Source organism: Euprymna scolopes, chromosome 33 (assembly GCF_053919585.1).
Source record: "Euprymna scolopes isolate OS-2025 chromosome 33, ASM5391958v1, whole genome shotgun sequence".
Classification (NCBI taxonomy): domain Eukaryota; kingdom Metazoa; phylum Mollusca; class Cephalopoda; order Sepiida; family Sepiolidae; genus Euprymna; species Euprymna scolopes.
Genome location: NC_136514.1, coordinates 70,159,901 through 70,179,428, shown reverse-complemented (window position 1 = coordinate 70,179,428; position 19,528 = coordinate 70,159,901). Strand labels below are relative to the sequence as shown.

At 35.0% G+C, this 19,528-nt stretch overlaps 1 protein-coding gene across 2 annotated transcripts in view; it reads left to right on the top strand.

The window, feature by feature from the left end:
- Positions 1 to 8,985: 8,985 nt before the first annotated feature.
- The window catches only part of LOC145258288 (uncharacterized), a 109,113-nt gene continuing 98,570 nt past the window's right edge, over positions 8,986 to 19,528 (top strand). Inside the window, exon 1 of one of the 2 annotated variants that reach the window (XM_080116299.1) lies at positions 8,986 to 9,068. The gene's annotated coding sequence lies outside the window, so the exon portion shown is untranslated. The remainder of the gene's footprint in view (positions 9,069 to 19,528) is intronic. The other variant, XM_080116298.1, reaches the window with a different exon arrangement.

Sequence of the window (19,528 nt, the reverse complement as noted above, 5' to 3'; positions counted from 1 at the left end):
ATTTGTTTTGTTTTTCACCTTTTTTTTCGGCTAACCATTCTTAAATCTCGCTATGAAATCGATTTTTCCAAGTACATTTTAGGTGGGGGGGGGGCATTCCAACCTCCGAAGTTTAGTTTAAAATACCATCTAAGCAACCCCACTTAATTTAGAAGTATTTAGTCGAAAATTGGAAAAAGCAAGAAACAACAGCAAAAAAAAACAAAAACATATACCAATACAGTAGAATTTAATTATTTACTAACCTAAATACTTTTAACATGCTAAAACAAAGTTTTTTTGTTTTTTTATTTTTCTAATTTCAAAATATGTTACACCATTATTGTGATGTTTAATTTGCAGTATATTTCAATTTAACTTTTATTATAAAAAGTTTGAGTTTATGATTTGTTTCTTGCAAAAAAAAAATACCCTCTCTGAGAAAACAGGTAAAACTAGCTGATAAAATATGTAAGCCTTCTGGGGAGCTAACCGCTTCAATATAATTCCACAAACATATAGTGAGAAAACACGGAACATTTTATATATTGAATATACTATATTTATAATTTTTTTATGGTAGGAAGTTAAAATATGGAGTTGGAGGGGGGTGAATTAGCAATTTTTGAAAATTTCAGATGATAAAAGTTAAAAATCTAGCGATTTTCTGGACATTTCTTTCTCCTGATCTCGCGGGGTTTTTTAATCTCAGTTGCCAACACTAATAGGATATTTTGGTCTCACTACTACAGGCTTAATGTAAACAGAATGTGTTTACAATATCAGTAAATTTTAAATGGGTTTAATCACATGATTATTGATAATGTAACCATGTGATTGAAATTTAATTTAAATTAACCACATGTGGTCGCTTTCCTAGCAAATATTCATCGAAAAATGGTAGGTACAGACAAATTGAATGCCGACGCTCAAAGTGTATAAACATTTTGACTCCTCCCTTTACTTAAAAATTCACCAAAAATCAGGAAATTAACCAATTTTAATGAAAATTGCAGTATTTATCAAATAATGATCGCAGAATATAATGAACGAATTATTTTTACTTAACTCTTAGTGAAAATGTTTTATTTTGTTTAAACAAAAATACCTTTACTAAAGTTATGGTTTTCAGTAGTAAATAAAAAACGCAAGAATTTATTTTTGTTTTTGTTTTATATAAATAAAGCATCGTAATTTGTAACAATAAAAAAATAATTTTTACAGGAACATTATGAAAAAAACCCCTAAAGTACGTATTAATGAATTCGATATAACTCGAAGAAAAATGAAAATCTCGCATACTATCCAGGAAATTAAAGATTCAGTTAGATTCCTATTTCAGTTACCTAAATTATTTAGGGTGAAATGAGTTTAGGAATTTATAGCCAAACCTAAATATTTTTTTTGCTTAAAAAAATAGCATTAATTCAGTAAGTTAGGTAAAATTTGCATAGAATGCTCTGCTTTACGGTTGTTGTAAAAATGGAACAGAAATTTGAATTTCGTTCCCTTTTAAATTCGGTACATTTTTACATTACGTCCAACCCATCGTTCACATTCGACACGTCAACTTTTATAGCTTTTCGGGTATGCTGACAAGGTTAGGGGTGTCTATTCCGAAAGCCGTTCTTAACATGGGTTGATTGGAGTGTTTATTCATTGTAAACGTGCCCGACAACCTATAAATGTCGACATTTCCAATGTGAATGGTAAGCTGGACTTATGTAAAAAATAACAAAAAGATATACCAAACTGACTTTTTCATTTAAAAATGGAATTATTTCCCTTTCGTTATTAACTTTATATATATATATATATATATATATATATATATATATATATATATATATATATATATATATATATATATATATATATATTGTGTTTTATATACATAAGGTACAATTGTTGAATGTTACTGTTTTGATTATATTCGTTTGGGGGGCACAATTAAAAAGTTAAGAAAGATTAAAACGGAGCAAAATTTAAGTTTCCGTTCCATTTTTACAACAACTGTAAAACAGCGCATACTCAGCAAGTTTTATCGTAATTTATAAGTATAATGTTGAAACACTAAATCAACATTTTATTTATTTTTTTGCTTAATTAATGATGGAAGTATTTTTCTGTTTATTTTCTTAACATCTGTTAAAAAAATAATAATTTTTACATTCTTTTGAAAAAAAAGAATCAAACTTTTCTCTACTTTCACCTAACTATTTACAGTGTTCATGTAAAGCATTTATCTGTTCTTTTCATAATAAAAATTCCGTTTTGAAAGAGAAACGTTTACTGCCAAATTTCTTTTAAAAAAAAGTGGAAGTTTTCCTGAAAAAAAAACTTTCACCTAACAATTTATGGTAAAAAATTAATTTTTTTTTTTTTGGGGGGGGGGGGAAATGACAACATTTATTGATTTAAAAAATTGCAAAAAATAATAAAAGTAAATAAACGAACAAAATGTCATTTTTCTTGAGGAATGTGTTTCATTTTAACAAACTGAGCCACAGCAACGCGTGGCTGGGTACAGATATTTTATTCATAAAACTGTTTATGTTTTAAGGAACTATGGCTATCTGGTGACCATTCTATTATTTTAATGTTTCATTATATGTTCATGCTACGACTACCGACAAACCGGGAGTAACGTAGGTTTAAGTTAAGGCTAGACAATTGAAAAGAGGGGATGACTTTCGAAAATATCGGCAAAAAGGCGATCCCTCCCTGTAGAAAAATGCTCAGTTGAGGGTGAAGAAATTAATGTTTTTAGCCAATTTTTCGAAAGTTTTAAGCAGACATGCAAACATACATACATAGATTTATATATTGGAAACTAAAAATTGTCGACTCAAACGGATTAAAAAGCTTTTCCTATCTCTGAATACCTTTTATGTAAAATTTCAAATGTTTAGACTAGAAATTGTCTGAGACTGCAGAGGTTAAATTTTTTGAAACTTTGACCCCTATTATGACCCCTTAACATTTATTGTTTTGGACTCAAATCAAGTTATTAAGTTAAAGCCATGTCCAAGGAACCTATATCTAAAGTATCAATTGTTTATACTCAAAATTGGTGGAGAAGTTTGGTAGAATTATCAAATGTCAAATCGTTGAACTTTGACCCTTTAACAGCCAAATTTCTGGCCGAAAACTGATCACATCGATTTTCCCAAATCTCAGTATCCTGTCTATCAAATTTCGAGTCTGTAGACTTAAAATTGACAGAGTTATTGTGTAGGGAAATGTAGATAAACAGAAAGACAGACAGACAGACAGATACTTTCACTTTTATAGATATACTAGCATTTCAGCGCGGCGTTGCCCGGGTGTTTGGATGTGCCTGTTGAGCAAAAAATTTTAAAAAGTGGTACTAGGAAGGCAGGCCCGAACCCGTACCGCGAAGAAGAAAAAGAACGGGAAAAAAAACCTGACGTCTATGCTGATACAACCACCGCCAAACCTGAAGTGACATTTTTTAAAATTAAGGCTAGACAATCAAAAGAAGTGGGTGACTTTTAAAAAAATTGGCGAAAAAAACGACCCACCCACCCACCCTGAAGAAAAGTTCCTAGTTGTAGGTGAAGATATTAATGTTTTTTGCCAATTTTTCGATATTTGCCGTCTGAAAGTTCGGAATTTAAAACCATACTCATCTTGGTAAAATCCGTCGCCTCTTTCGAAAAGTTTAGGCAGACATGCAAACATACACACATACATACATTTATATATTGGTAACTAAAAATTTTCGACCTAAACTGATTAAAAAGCTTGCCCCATCTCTTAATACCCTTTATGTAAAATTTCAAATGTTCAGACCAGAAATTGTCTGTGTAATTTGGTAGAGACCGCAGAGGTCAAATTTTTTAAAACTTTGACCCCTATTATGACCCCTTAACATTTATTGTTTTGGGCTCAAATCAAGTTATTAAGTTAGATCCATGTCCAAGGAACCTATATCTAAAATTTCAAGTGTTTAGACCGAAAATTGTCGGAGGAGTTTGGTAGAGTTATCAAAGGTCAAATCGTTGAACTTTGACCCCTTAACAGCCAAATTTCTGGCCGAAAACCGATCACAAAGATTTTCTCAAATCTCAGTATCCTGTATATCAAATTTTGAGTCTGTAGACTTAAAATTGACAGTTATTGCGTAGGGAAATGTACACAGACACAGACACGTTCACTTTTATAGATATACTAGCATTTTAGTGCGGCGTTGCCCGGGTGTTTGAAGGTGTATGCTGAGCAAAAAAAAAAAACAACAAAAAAAAACGGTCAATTGTTTTGACTTTGATCCCATAACATTTATTGTTTGGGGCTCAAATCGAGTTATTAAGTTAGATCCATGTCCAAGGAACCTATATCTATAATTTCAAGTGTTTAGAACGAAAATTGTCGGAGGAGTTTGGTAGAGTTCTCAAAGGTCAAATCGTTGAACTTTGACCCCTTAATAGCCAAATTTCTGGCCGAAAACTGATCACATCGATTTTCCCAAATCTCAGTACCCTGTCTATCAATTTTCAAGTCTGTAGACTAAAAATTGACAGAGTTATTGCTTAGAGAAATGTACACACACACACACACACACACAGATACTTTCACTTTTATAGATAGATAGATAGATAGATAGATAGATAGATAGATAGATAATTATTTCCACAGCCAGACAACATCACAGCTCACAAGAGCCATGAAAGCTAACACACAATAATCTAAGACTCGAGTTTTGCCCTCATTTGGGCTCATCTTTAGACACATCCGAACTCAGGATTCGAAACCTGAGTTTGAAACCAAACTCAGGTTTCGAATCCTGTGGATGTGTCCAAATGAAGGCGAAACTCGAATCTTGGACTTCCGGTTTGGTAGCTTTCATAGCTCTTGTGAGCTGCGATGTTGTCTGGCTGTGGAAATATATATATATATATATATATATATATATATATATATATTCCCAAACCTTGATGGAGGGGAGACTAAAACTTGCTGCTATGGTTTCAAATGATCTGAAATAACAGAAGAAGAGACTTGATTCACAATTATTTCTAATGTGTTAATCTTATAGGGAGGTGTTCCTCCACCTTAAAAATGCAGGTTCTACTTTTTAGGGCGATTACATTTGCATCTTTTCATTCGTTTTTTTTTTTTAAGTAGGACTTTCAGGTTAAATCAAATTTTTACCGTATCTGTTGTTTTGAAATTGTTACATTAAAGTATTGTTTTGATATTGTTGCATTAAAGTACAGTTTTTTTGTTTTTATTTTGTATTTTATTCAATAATTAAGAGTTCCATTTTATCTATAAATCAATCGAGAATTTGACTTCTGGATGCTTTACTAGGTGTGTCAGAAATTTCGTGAAAAATATTAAATAATTCCACCCCGTCTTTCCAAGCTTATAACTCCTCGAAAAATGTAATTCAAGCCCTATTTTTTTTTTTTTCAATTAAAGGAGCAAGGACCAAGGTTTCATTAAAAGAAAAAACACGTGTTTTTTTTGTTTTGTTTTTTTTAAGTTTCAAACTTCGGACTTTACAGGTAAATTTCTAAAAAACACTACTTTTTTTTTAGATTTGAATATATTATTTATTGATCTTTTATCTTCAATTCGTGATATATAACACTGGTGAGTAAATTATTTATTTATTTTTTAATAGACATTTCAAAATGGTAGGCGTGAATTAATTCGACCCCCTGTCTTTCCAAGCTTATAACTACTCGAAAAATGTAATTCAAGCCCTAATTCTTTTTTCAATTAAAGGAGCAAGGACCAAGATTTCATTTAAAAAAAAAACAACAGAAAAAACGAATAACGTGGTTTAAAAAAAAGGGTTTTAAACTTCGGAATTTACAGGTAAATTTCTAAACAACACTACTTTTTTTGTTTTAAATTTGAATATATTATTTATTGATCTTTTATCTTCAATTTGTGATATATAAAACTTTGGTGAGTAAATTAATTATTTACTTTTTAATAGACACTTGAAAATGGGGGGGCGTGAATTTAAAAAAAAAAACGTTTGTCTAAAATATTATATTCGATTTATAGGAAAGAGCATAAAATTTCACATTGACCCTGTAAATGTCGTAAAAATTGAATCAATAGAAAAATTTTGATAGATTTTTAAAGTTTAAAAATTGAAAAATACTGAGCTCGTAAAATTCAATTAATTTCATTACTGTTTTTTAAAATATAAAAAAAAAATATTTCTATTACTTTTAAAACAACTTTAATTGTTTATTTTGGAAGTACAATCCATAAAGAAAATAAACAACGCCCTTTTAAAAGAGAAATTACGAGTAATAATAAAATATCAAAAAAATATTTTATTCGCAGTTTCGTGTTAGTCGTGTCAAAAATTCCTACAAAAATTCTGATACACCTAATGCTTTACTTCCTTTTGTCGAAAAATAGAAACTGGATTTTCAATGGTTAACATTTAATTACATTTTAATTTGTGAAATGTAATATCAACGAAAGTGGCACCCAGTTAATATTTGATTTTGAATTATGTGTGCAGTTTGGAAGCTTGGTCATGAACAGAGGATACTTTGCCACACCTGATTGTGACACCCGTCAAATTTAACTTTTCGATCAACCTCGAACGCATAAAACGACAGATATTTCCTTAAAAAAATAGAGCCAAAATGAACGGTAGAGCTCACATATAGTTTACGCCTATACTCTTCGCTTCCCTGTGGGACTTGGGAAAGCTATTTCTCAACTCATACACACACATACGCACACAATCATACGCATACTCACTCTGACACTAACGCACACACACTGCGGTAACTCTAACTGTCGTCTGCAAATGCAATGTCAAATGTCAAAACTTATTCCTTTTAATAGTCGTAACATTTCTCGATGTGAAAACAAGTAAACATTAATTCTTTTAATGAAATATAATTTGCGTAATTGGGTTTTGATTACGACTTTTCTGATTTGTCCACTGCCCTTAAGTATACTTTTTAATTACTTTAGCTAATAAATACCGCTTATTTTGCATGAACTATCAAACTAAAAACTAAAGTTTATCGATGTAAACGTCAACATTTAAATATATATTACATATTTCTTTTGTGACTTTTGTTGTGTAATATTTTCTCTCTTTCCCTCACACTTGAGTATTACCTAAAAACGTTTCCTTAAAACCGTCTCTCCCCAAAATCCATTCCCAAAAAACTGAATATTTTGTTGAAACTCAAATCACTATATGAATTACAAACTTAGATATGAAACCCTAAGAAATTTGGGAGGAGAAATCGAGAGGCTTTTTATTTCGTCTACGAAACTTTGAGCCGGCACCTTTCACCACTGTACTGTATTCACACTGTGGAGTTAAACCTACTTAAAGAACCCCAAACGTTTTAATTCTGTAAAGATTATGTACATGCGTGCGTGTGATTTTTTTAAATATGGGATGTAAAAAGTTAATTGGCAAAGGAAAAAGTAAAATTCGATGGATATGAACGTATGTACGATGTGTGAAATGAACGATGGAGGGTGGGATGATCTAGAAAAAACATCCAAAAAATAAATGGTGAAACCAAACAAAGTGCCTATTGGGGATGAATGTCCCCCCAACTCTTGTCTAAATGTTAGAACTCCCACTGTTTTCCGGAAAACCGAAAACATGTGGGTCAGTCTCTAAATGGGAGTGGGTTCTAATAGTGGACGTAAAAAAATAGGTAGATTGGGAAGGAAACTAGGTGTGGAAGGTGACCTCCTAGAAACAAGACCTGTGGGGGAAGACGGGGGAGCAAAAGAAATGTGGGGGTTAGGCGCCTTCAGGGGCCTAACACACACTTATACCTGGCTCCTCGACGGATGCACAAAATAGTGTTATGCACTCACCCTCTGTCTAACTCCACTCGAGGCAACCTCCTCCAATCACATTTGATTTTCACTTTAAGCAAATGTTGAAAGAAGACCACCAGATCACGATCCAAAAAAGATATCATCTCGTACACGTCTTTGAAGCAAGTGACCCACGTCACCATTCTCACTACTGCTAGGATAGCTAGGAAAATACATTTTCCCCCCTAGGCATTGACAGATTGACGTTGTCGAAGCCCAACGAGTGCTCAGTGTTGATGCAAGCCGTTACCTCTTTGAAATACTCCTATAGTCGCTGGAGTTTGCTGCAATAGAAAAAGGCATGCTAAGCCCTTTCTAGTTCTTGATCATCACCACGCAGACACAAGGTATCCAGCCTTAGGCCTTGCTTGCAAAGCTTGAGAAAGAGCGGTAGTACATCTTAGACAAGCCACCAGGTCAGAGAAAACTCAGACTTGTTGAGATAAGCCTGACTCGGTGCCCGATTCCACTGGTCCCTGGTGCAGTTCTAAGCGCGGCTCAGCTTTCGATGAAGAACTTTGATTTCCTTCTCGGTCTACGATGGCCTTCAGCTGAGGGGTCGGGTTGAAAGACGCTCACAACCACAAGGACGAACAGAACATCTTCTACCAGTGAACGACCCATGAAAGCCAACCTTTTAACATGTCTGTAAAATTTCAGATCGAGCAGTTCAATGCCTCCCTCTCTTGGACATGGAGTACAGACCTCCTTGCGAATGCTTTCCCTTCTCCTAAAGAAGGGAGGAGAGGAGCTCTGTGAAATCGTGAAGGTGTTTCGCAGACAGACGAAGTACAGCTAATCGGTAAAGGCGCATGCCTCCATTCAACCCTTCAATGACAATCTCCTTCCAATGGAGTGTACTTCCGACCAGTTCTTATCCAGCTGCAGACCCAGTCCAAACAAGACACCCAGGACATGAACTAGATCATCAGCTAAAAATACCCGCAAATGCAAACTCGCCGCCCAAGGCTCACAACCGACCATCTCCAAGAAACTAGAATACTAAAAAGAATCGACTATTTATATGAAATTTACTTTAAAATAAATGACGTCATAAAATGAACTTTATTGTTTTGTTTTTAGTTGTCAAAAGCTACCGTTCACCATTTATGACATCATCTATTCATTAAAAAAAAAAAAAAAAAAAAAACGTCGTAATTGTTTCAGCATTACAGGTTAGTGAGGTCAGTCAATCATTATTCATTTAAGACTCTTTAAAGAATAAGACGACAACGGTAAGTATCTGATATTTATTACTAACGGGGCCGTGTTAAAAGAAAGTTATTGAACACATTCATAACATGGAATGAAAGAGTGCTACCTACATACACGATAGATTTAGAAGGCTGTCACAATGCGAGGAATAAAATATAGTCGTTGTTGGTGAAAGAAGACGAAAACAAGTGGCGATTTACAAATCAATAAGTACATACATATATCTTATATATACATATATTTATTCAGTTGTATTGGATACAAATGTCTTACTTGTTATGTCTGCGACAATATCCATTATTAATTTCGGAAAAACTTCCCTTTTCAAATAGTAGACGTGACAGATCGATTTAAAGCATGCTAGATGGTGGAGCGGAAGTTGGATAGCTGTGTGGAGCCTTGGAGCAAATGTAAGGAGGGGATTTATGTATGGTCTGATTAGGCGATTAACATGTTTTTTTGTTCCTTTTTTTATATAAAAATTTTTTTTGTATATATATATATTTTTTTAATTATTTTTATTTATCTATTTTTTTATAACTTGTTGCTTTAGCGTGATCTCTTTTTAATTTTGTATATTCTCTGTCTATTTAGTTGTCTTCATTATTATTATTATTATTTTTTTTTTTTTTTCTTGCTGATATGTATTAGGTGGGATGACTTGGTGTATCTAGGTCATAAAGTCGCTAGTAGGCTGGAGCCGGTTAACTTATGAAGGATAGAAGTAGGAGTGGGATGTGAGAGAGGAGGGGGTAAGGATGGTGCACTTCCAGTCGGCTGTTAGGGTGTTTATGTTAGTGTTGCAGTTGTCAGGAATAGGAAGATAGGTGGGAAGGGGGGCACTGGATTGACCTTCCTTGGGATTTGTTAATTTATTTATTTTCATAAAACTATAAGTGATAATAGATGGACATTTTTTTCCTTTAATTCTTTATTGCTTTGTTTATTTATTTGTGTTTGTTGTTAGTGTTATTTCTGTTTGAATAGGTGGGTTAGCTTAAATCAAAAGTTTTTTTGTTTTTTTTTTTTAAATTGGTTTATGTTACTTCAGTTAATAAAAATAGTTAACTGAAGTAACATAAACCATAAATACGCTTAAATATGATATATTTAATCATGCAGATTTCGTATTTATTATTATATTATATTGGACCCAATATATAAAGTTTTTCAAAAATGACTCGTGCGCCACCTCCGAGAATCAAAACCAAAACGTTTAGCTTATGATATATTTTTTTCCTTTAATAATAATGGCCGAGCTAAGAAAATATGTTTGCTGCACGGCTAAAAATTAAAACATGAACCAATAGCTATTACGTTATGCATGCATATTTGTAATGCCATCGTTCAACATCTAACTGCATTTATAATTTTCACACTTTTGCATCAATTTTGCCCGGCTAAAACCCAAATGTGAAGTTTTGCATGGGTTCGAATATGTTATACACTAAGTTTCATGTCTGTTGACCAAAAACTGACAGAGGAGTTCGGTAGGAAAATTTTTTTAAACAAATATATATACACATACATAAATATATATACACATACATAAATATATATAGACATATTGAAAGAGGTTTATGTTTACTATAACCTTTTGACACAAATATTACACAAGTATAAATCATGTAGAATATCTGCATGGATATAACTACACGTAATAGTTAACTAAAGATGATCATCCTTCCAGAAAACTAAAAAAAACTAATACAGAATTAATTAAAATAAATGTTTAAAAGAATATGCAAATTAGCTAGATCTTTTGCAGATGAATGCAATTCCACGACCCATATATAACAAAGTTGTATTCTCTTTTTAAATAAATAGAAAAACGGGTTTTTAATATGAATGTCAATACACAAATAAAATTATAGGATTATATATGCATATATATTTTAAACATCTTAGACAATAGTTGCTCTTACAACATCCACTTAGTGGAAGGGTGCCCACGAAGCTGGTACCCAAATGTACAGCAAAATCCAGGATATTTTTGCTGTTATATATATTATATAGAAAATTATTTAGCATATTCTTAACATAATTAAATACACACTGCAAATATATATATATATATATATATATATATATATATGTACATAGGCATCACCACTTATCAAGGCCAAGAGGCCACTCGAGGATAAGGGTTAAAGAGTGTACAGTAGAAATTGAACAATATAGTAATCGTTAGTAATGGAACGCCTCATCAAAAACTTGTTTACGTTAGACTTGAAGACAACCAGATTGTAGTCAGCTGGAAAGCAGGAAAACGTGCAGTTCTAAGAAAGAAGCTTTGCTCATTGATTCTACATTTAGGTTTAAGCACAGATAAAGAGTGGCGGAAATTAGTGATAGTGTTTTCTGCTAGACGGGTGTTTCTTGTGAAAGTTTGGCGAGTGGCATCATAGATTGGATCTTAGCCGAGCACTTGCCATGAAAATAACGATAAAGCAGAGACAAACTCGCAACATCTCTTCTGTGAGAAAGAGGTTGCAGGGAAGAGAAAAGGACATCCCCTACGAGGCTACGAAGTCTATTTTGAACTCTATCAAGGCAGAATAAATCCTTTCTAGCAGCTCCTGCCCAAATGTGGCAACAGTACTCCATCCTTGGATGTACTTGGCTCTTATATAGATGGAGAATTGCTTCAGCAGTGAGATATCTTCTGGATCGATAGAATGATCCCACCATTTTTCCAGCAGCCTTGCCAACGGATTTAATGTATGTGTTCCATTTAAGATCAGGAGTAAAGGTCAAGCCCAGAAGCTTGTCAAAACATGGTTTCAATATGGTTTCCGTTCTGCTAGATCTACAGCAGATGTGCTTACAGTTATATCGCATAGGATTAGCAAATCTCTCGACAGAGGCCACCGTTCTAGGGCAATTGCTCTTGACATATCTAAGGCCTTTGATAGGGTATGGCATAAAGGTTTACTTCATAAGATCTCTAGCTATGGTATAGCTGGAAATGTCTTCTCAATTATTAAATCATTTCTTTCTGATAGGTTCTTAAGAGTAGTAGTTGAGGGGCAAAAATCAGAAGCTCACAGTATTAATGCCGGTGTCCCTCAGGGGTCCATCCTGGGCCCAACTCTTTTCCTGATCTACATTAATGATCTTCCAAATCACATCCTTACATCATTTGTAGACATTTATGCTAATGACACTACCATTTATGGTAGCACATCTAAGACAGTAAACGACCAAGTTCTCTCCAATTCTCTCTCCTCTGATCTTGAGCACGTAGTACAATGGGGAAAGGAGTGGCTGGTTACTTTTAATGCATCTAAAACCAAGCTTCTCTCTTTACATCATCAACATTCTGATCCACATCTGGCATCAATTGAAATGAATGGCTCTCGTCTTCAGGAGGCCTCAAGTTTTGACAAACTTCTTGACTTGACCATTACTCTTGATCTTAAATGGAACACGTACATCAAATCTGTTGCCAAGGCCGCTGGAAAAATGGTAGGATCTTTCTATCGATCCGGTAAATATCTCACTGCTGATGCTATTCTCTATCTATATAAGAGCCAGGTGCGTCCAGGGATTGAATATTGTTGCCACATCTGGGGAGGAGCTGCTAGAAAGGACTTGTCCTGCCTTGATAGAGTTCAAAATAGACTTCGTAGCCTCGTAGGAGATGTCCTTTTCTCTTCCTTGCAACCTCTATCTCACAGAAGAGATGTTGCGAGTTTGTCTCTGATGTATCGTTATTTTCATGGAAGGTGTTCAAATGAGCTTCAATCTATGGTCCCCCCTCTCCAAACTTTCACAAGAAACACTCGTCTAGTTGTACACACTATCAATAATTCCCCCCACTCTTTATCTGTGCCTAAACCTAAATGTAGATTTCATGAACAAAGCTTCTTTCTTAGAACTGCACGCCTGTGGAATTGTCTTCCGTTTTCCTGCTTTCTGGCTGACTACAATATAGTTGTGTTCAAGTCTAACATAAATAAGTTCTTGATGAGCCGTTCTATATAAGTTATCAAATTTACCAAATTTTCATTACTAATGATTACTATATTGTCCAATTTCTACTGTACACTCTTTGACCCTTATCGTTGAGTGGCTTCTTGGCCATGATAAGTGGTGATGCCTATGTAAAAAAAAAAAAAAAAAAAAAACATGAGGCCTCCTCAAGACGAGAGCCATTCATTTCAATTGATGCCAGATGGGGATCAGCGCGTTGATGATGTAAAGATAGAAGCTTGGTTTTAGATGCATTAAAAGTAACAAGCCACCTCTTTCCCCATTGTATAACTTGCTCAAGATCAGAGGAGAGAGAATCAGAGAGAACTTGGTCGTTTACAGTCTTAGATGTGCTACCATAGTAGTGTGATCAGCATAAATGTCTACCAATGATGTAAGAATGTGATTTGGAAGATCATTAATGTGGATCAGGAAAAGAGTTGGGCCCAGGATTGACCCCTGAGGAACTCCAGCATTAATACTGAGAACTTGTGATTTCTGCTCATCAACCACTACTCTTATGAACCTATCAGAAAGAAATGATTTGATAGTTGAGAAAACATTTCCAGCTATACTGCTGGAGATCTTGTGAAGTAAACCTTTATGCTATACCCTATCATATGTCAAGAGCAATTGCTCTAGAAAGGTAGCCTCCGTTGAGAGATTTGCTAATCCTATGAGATATAACTGTAAGCACATCTGCTGTAGATCTAGCAGAATGGAAACCATATTGTGTGTCACTAAGAACGTTACTTTTGCTGGGATGGTTGATTACTTCCCTATTTAACACAGCAACTTATTCATGACCCACGGGAGACTTATTGGCCTGTACTGAGAGGGAGATGAGCGATCACCTGAATTCCTAAATACAGGGCATACTGATAAGATTTTCCAGGGTGATGAGAAGCAATTTTCCTTAAGACAACATTTAAACAGTTTTGTAAGGATGTGTGTTAGTTCTGGTTGAAGTTTTTTTGAGTACTATAATTGGAATACCGTCAGAGCCAGTTGCTTTACTGGAATCAAGATTTTTGATTAGCTTGGCAACATCACGTACAGATATTTGTATATCACATAGCGTGTTTTCTGATACAGGAGTCAATATTGGAGGTTGGCGGTCTTGATTGCAAAGGGTAGATTTAGCTGCAAAGTTCTTGGCAAAGAGTTTAGCTTTGTCTGATGCTGACGACTTTACCTCAGGTTCATTGATGATAGTTCAGGATTCTGTTTGCTATTTGCCAAAACTGGTGGGAACCAAGCCGCTGCTCAGCTACTTTGGACTTGACGGACTGAGCATACAACTCTCTTGCATTCTTTATTACTTTTTTCAGTGGTTGCTGGCAGTCCTGAAAGTGGCTTTAGTCTCAGTACATATATTATATTGGAAACAATGGAAAAAGTGATTTCTGTGGGCAATGGCAGCAGCACATTCTGGAGAGAACCACGGCTGGCTGTTAGGTTTTTGCTGGAATTTTTTTGAGAGTATGAAACGGTATATACCTACAATTAACCATTCCGTCAGGTCTGATACTATAGAGGACACATCCTTTTTAAACATGGAATGCAGAGGTAGATCTGATATAAATGTACGCAAGCTATCCCAGTCAGCCATAGAGTATCGATATACAGTACGATGGAGAGGTACATCTGGGGATTATTACATTTCATTTTTATCTTAACTGATACAACAGAGTGGTCGGAAGATCCAAGTGGAGACAGAACGGAAGCTGAACACAGTTTGGGGCAAGTTGTAAGAAAAAGGAGATTTGCATACTGGCTATCAATATCAGGTACACAGGTGGGTTCGTGAACAATCTGAGTGAAGTCATAAGCAATGGAGAAATCATGACAGAACCTCCCCTCATCATCGGTCTTGTTTAAGTGAGTTAACCATTCCACATTGTGAACATTGAAGTCCCCACATACGTGAATATTAGCTGAAGGATAAGCAGATAGGACGTGGTCAATTTTCTCAGATATGCTTTTAAAGATAATAACTCCGCTGTTGTGAGGGCGATAGAGAGTAAATATAAATGCAGTAGTTTGAGCAAGTGCAACCTAGAAACACATATAGAGTAAGTTAAGATCTTCTCTAAAGATGTCCCTACCACATGGAAAACCATCTTTTATATAGGCACATATTCCATGCCCATGGCGATCTTGGGGGCCATATTTGGAAGTTAAATTAGAGTATCCTTTAATTACAAACTCATCTAGGGATAGTCTGTCCAATGCCAGCTTCGCTTAGAAATAATATGTCCGGTTTAGTCTCCTGTAATTGGGTTTCGACCTCTGGAAAGTTAGAATGTAGACCCCTGATGTTAGAGAAGGAGACATGGTAGTGGGGGTCTACGTTAGAAGTTGGAGATCCGATTTAATCGTGTGTTTTTTATTGAAACTTTTCATGATGGCGTTTTGGGATTTGTGGACTAGGTCGACAGACTTGCTTGAAGCAGGGCAGAGAGGAAAAGTAAGAGAGAAATCGAAATAAAGAAATATTTTTTTTGTGTCACATAAAAAGGTAAAGCCGTAACAATTACCCACTAATATGGCATCGAGAGGCCCCACCAGAAGCTACTGCATGGTCCAGAATCCATTCACCAAATGGCAATACAGCTGCCCCAGTACTTTGCACTTGCTAAGACAGCCTCCTTAGTGGTTAATCCAAGGTTCGGGTCCCTGACCATCAGGTGGTAACGTCAGCCCAGATAAAACGTTTACCTCCAGCACCCTTACTAGTAACATGGCTACAAGGATAGACTTAGAAACAGAAAATTTCTGACATCTCTGGCGGCTGCTCATGCAAAATACTGCCAACCTAGAATTCAGCTTTTTCTTCTCCCTTTGTCAGAAAAATCACTCATTAAAATATGAGGACTGAGTGACAAATAAAGAGAAGCGAGAGTAACGGGGCATCCACAATGCAGCGTCTACTCTCCATTAAAAAAAAGTTTTAAGTATTGTACTTATATAAGTCCATTTAGCGTGTTTAAGGGCAGGTATGGCAAAAGATTCCCCTCTCACGAACTGAAAATGAATACAATTGCCTAATCTGTTTATGCTAACAACTTGGAAAATATCAACAACATTTATGGACAAGAAAAATCTATTATGAAAAAATAAAACAATATACATTCCAAATGAACTTGCCAGATAGAATCGGCATATTTTTGCATGAGAAAACCATTTACAGAATTAATAAAACAATGAAATAAAGATAAAGATTAAAAATTGAAATAAATATAATATTAGCACTTGCATCTAGAAAAGAAAAATATTACAAATTCATAACTTAACTGCTATAACACGTTCTTCGTGACTGCAAATAAGAATTGATTTTGCTTGAAATAAAATTCAGCGTTTTCATTTTTGAAAAGAAAATGGTCATCACGTGATATAGCTTGCTACTTGGACAAGCATGTTCTTTTATAAGTAGTAACGTGTTGACAACATTTTCAGGTCTATTTATGCTCTATTTCAAATGAACTTGCCAGATAGAATATTAATCATTAAACTGTAAATCTTAAAACCTGACAAACTTATAACGAAGATTAATTATTAATTGCAGTTTGAAAAGATAAACAAAGGTTTTAACAAATTATTTAGTCTCTTCTGCTTTAAAAAGTTAAATTGACAGGTGCGCGATCTAATGACCACGTCATAGAAGTCCAGCAGTGAACTTTCACTGCTGGGCAGTTATTTTGGTCTTGACAGATATATATATATATATATATATATATATATATATATATATATATATATATTCATTCACGTCTAATCACCTTTTTCTTCCCCATATTCCCTCTGCTTCACTTTTTGTTATCAAGTAAGATCTTTGACTTACTTGTTTCATCAAATACTTTTGTATGCAAAATCCGATCCCGCATTTTGCTAATTCCTACCTTCTGATGAGAAGGAAAGTATTTCTTCGAAACTCCACGGATTAAGGACTATCCACTTATCAAGTGTTTCCTTTTCAGATTAAATATGTTTTTAACTCTTTTTCAAAGTGTTTTTTAACATGTTTTATTAACTGTTTGCTTGATTAATTGTATATATATATATATATATATATATATATATATATATATATACTAGCATGGATGCCCGGCGTTGCCCAAGTGTTTGGAGGTGTGTGTTGAGCAAAAAAAAAAAAAAACATGTGGTAGTAGGAAGGCAGGCTCGAACCCATATCACGAAGGAGGAAAAGAATGTGAAAAAAACGTGAGTCTTTGCTGTTACGACCAAACCGGGAGTGACGTAGGTTTAAATTAAGGCTAGACAATTGAAAAGAGGGGATGACTTTCGAAAATATTGGCGAAAAAAATTAATGTTTTTCGCCAATTTTTTTGGTGTTTGTTGTCTGAAGGGTCGAGCTTCAAAGCGATACTAATCTTGTGAAAATCTGTTGTCTCTGTCGAAAGTTTTAGGCAGACATGCACACATACATATGTACATTTATATACATGCACACATACATATGTACATTTATATACATGCACACATACATATGTACATTTATATATTAGTAGCTCAAATTTTCGACCCAAACCGATTAAAAAGCTTGCCCTATCTCTGAATACCCTTTATGTAAAATTTCAAATGTTTAGACCAAAATTGTCTGAGTAATTTGGTAGAGACCGCAGAGGTAAAATTTTTTAAAACTTTGACCCCTATTATGACCCCTTAACATTTATTGTTTTGGGCTCAAATCAAGTTATTAAGTTAGATCCATGTCCAAGGAACCTATATTAATCTAAAATTTCAAGTGTTTAGACCAAAAATTGTCGGAGGAGTTTGGTAGAGTTTTTAAAGGTCAAATTGTTAAACTTTGACCCCTTAATAGCCAAATTTCTGTCCGAAAACCGATTACAAAGATTTTCCCAAATCTCAGTACCCTGTATATCAAATTTCGAGTCTGTAGACTGAAAATTGACAGAGATATTGTGTATGGAAATGTACACATACACACAGACACTTTCACTTTTATATATATATATATAAACTCCTATAAATTCGTTTTTCTTGTGTGTGTATTGATATTCATATTAAAAACCCTCTTTTCTATTAGTATTTACTTGCTTTCCTACCAAAGCAAAATGTGATACAAGGTCGTTTTTAATGCGGGGTTAAACCAGCTCCCCGAAAAAAAGGCAAAAGAGAGCACTCTGGTTGGGACCAAAAGTAATAATTGTCCCAGTGTAGAGGGTTTCCCCTACATTGACCAGGACAAATTACCTTAAGTGCAGCATCTGCAGAACAGATACTACACCTTGATCTCGGCTCGAAGGCCAAGAACAACAGGGTATTTATTTGCTTTCCCACTGAGCAAATTAGGCACAAGGCCGTTTTTTAATGTGGAGAGTGAAAGGAAAATGGGGACCAGCTCTTTGGGGAGTAAGGGAGCTGGATAGTGACAATTGGTATGAAGGGTTTCCCCTACATTAACCAATAACTAATCGCCACAAGGGCAATGGTCTTATACATAGAGTTGCCCCCACATATGGTCTTTGCTTGCAGTATCTGCCGGAACAGATACTACACTTTGATCCCGTATATATAGTTTATTTCGCATGAAAATATTTTACAATTAAATTAAGAAAAAATTCAAAAAATAAAAGCAAAAAGTTACACATGTAAACAAACTTAGGCACAAGCCCTATAAAATCTGGGAGGGGGATGTTGCAGAGTCTTTGTATCTAAAGTAAATATGGAGTCTTTGGCGACTTATTCTTGACTGGCAACATTTACCACAATACCTCTCTCTCTCTCTCTCTCTCTCTCTCTCTCTCTCTCTCTCTCTCTCTCTGTGGAATCTAAACTAATTAATGAATCCCCAGCGTTTTTGCAAAAAGCATATATTTACAATTTCTGTGTGTGTGTGTGTGTGTGTGTGTGTGTGTGTGTGTGTGTGTGTGTGTGCAAAAAAGTTCAATTTATTGGAAAAATAAAAGGAAAAATTTGGTATCAAATAGTTGATGTTGGGGAGTGGGGAAAACAACCTAGAAAATATGTTCAGGTAAAAATTGCCAAGTGCGTTGTTAGTAAGGTCCCTCCCTGAGCTAATCTAAGTAGTTAGATCACCTACTGTTTTCCGGGGCACCGAAAACAAATAACGAAATCCCTAGTGGGGGATTAGGGTGGATTCTTATCGGGTATTGGGGGAAGAAATAAATACAGCATCAAAAATCAAAAGGGGGAAGTGGGGGTGGTAGAGGGCGACCTCTGAGTAAGGGTTGACTAGGGGTAACAAAACAAAAGAGGGGGGGGGGGGTAGTGGTAGGGTAGCCTCGGAAGGTTCTCTAGTGTGAAAACAAACAATCAAGGACAGGATCTCATTGTACCACCAGTCAAGAGTCTCTTTAATTTTCTATTGCTAACTGTCAAAGACCACTCGAGGCAACCCCTTCCAATCGCATCTGATCTTTACTTAAGCCTGCTGCAGTGGAAAAAAGCATGACCGGCCATTTCCATTATGACTTCATCACAGCGCAGGCAATAGACC